The sequence below is a fragment of the Rutidosis leptorrhynchoides genome, chromosome 4 (assembly GCF_046630445.1).
Source record: "Rutidosis leptorrhynchoides isolate AG116_Rl617_1_P2 chromosome 4, CSIRO_AGI_Rlap_v1, whole genome shotgun sequence".
Taxonomy (NCBI): Eukaryota; Viridiplantae; Streptophyta; class Magnoliopsida; order Asterales; family Asteraceae; genus Rutidosis; species Rutidosis leptorrhynchoides.
In genome coordinates, this window is record NC_092336.1 from 277,726,645 (window position 1) to 277,728,413 (window position 1,769).

A 1,769-nucleotide genomic window follows, 5' to 3' on the forward strand; every position below is an offset into this window, starting at 1 on the left:
CCGTGAATATGAATGAAGAGGAATTCCGTACTTTTCTAGCTTCAAACATAGCCGCAGTACAGGCTGCGCTACATACCAACAATAACCTTGGATCTAGCAGTACAGGAAATCGTGTAGGATGCACCTACAAAGAATTCACTGCCTGCAAACCTTTGGAATTTGATGGAACCGAAGGACCGATCGGATTGAAACGGTGGACCGAGAAGGTCGAATTGGTGTTTGCCATAAGTAAGTGTACTGAAGAGGACAAAGTAAAGTACGCTACGCATACCTTCACAGGTTCTGCGTTAACATGGTGGAATACCTATCTAGAGCAAGTGGGACAAGACGATGCGTACGCACTACCCTGGTCAGCATTCAAGCACTTGATGAACGAGAAGTACCGTCCCAGAACCGAGGTCAATAAGCTCAAGACAGAACTTAGAGGGTTATGAAACCAAGGATTTGATATTACCACGTACGAAAGACGATTCACAGAATTGTGCCTATTGTGTCCGGGAGCATTCGAAGATGAGGAAGAGAAGATCGACGCGTTTGTAAAAGGATTACCGGAAAGAATCCAAGAAGATATAAGTTCACACGAGCCCGCCTCCATACAACAGGCATGTAGAATGGCTCACAAACTAGTGAACCAGATTGAAGAAAGAATTAAAGAACAGACTGCTGAAGAGGCCAATGTGAAGCAAGTCAAAAGAAAGTGGGAGGAAAACGGTGATAAGAATCACCAATACAACAACAACAGCAATTACAACAATAATCGCAATAATTATCCCAACAATCGCAACATCAATCGCAACTACAACAAACGGCCCAACAACAACAACAACAACAACAACAGCAACTACAACAATCATCCCAACAACAATAATAACCGCAACAATAACAACAATCAGAAGCAGCTATGCCAAAGGTGTGAAAAGTATCACTCGGGGTTCTGCACCAAATTTTGCAACAATTGTAAAAGAAATGGTCATAGCACGGCGAAGTGTGAGGTCTACGGACCAGGGGTTAATAGAACGAAAGGAACAAATGGTGTCGGAACGAGTAATGGCGGAGCAAGTAGTGTCGGAGCAAGTTATGCCAATGTAGTTTGTTATAAATGTGGAAAACCGGGCCACATTATTAGAAATTGCCCGAACCAGGAGAACACGAATGGACAAGGCCGCGGAAGGGTTTTCAATATTAATGCGGCAGAGGCACAGGAAGACCCGGAGCTTGTTACGGGTACGTTTCTTATTGACAATAAATCTGCTTACGTTTTATTTGATTCGGGTGCGGATAGAAGCTATATGAGTAGAGATTTTTGTGCTAAATTAAGTTGTCCATTGACGCCTTTGGATAGTAAATTTTTACTCGAATTAGCAAATGGTAAATTAATTTCAGCAGATAATATATGTCGGAATCGAGAAATTAAACTGGTTAGTGAAACATTTAAGATTGACTTGATACCAGTAGAGTTAGGGAGTTTTGATGTGATAATCGGTATGGACTGGTTGAAAGAAGTGAAAGCAGAGATCGTTTGTTACAAAAATGCAATTCGCATTATACGAGAAAAAGGAAAACCCTTAATGGTGTACGGAGAAAAGGGCAACACGAAGCTACATCTTATTAGTAATTTGAAGGCACAAAAACTAATAAGAAAAGGTTGCTATGTTGTTCTAGCACACGTCGAGAAAGTACAAACTGAAGAAAAGAGCATCAATGATGTTCCCATTGCAAAAGAATTTCCCGATGTATTTCCGAAAGAATTACCGGGATTACCCCCACAT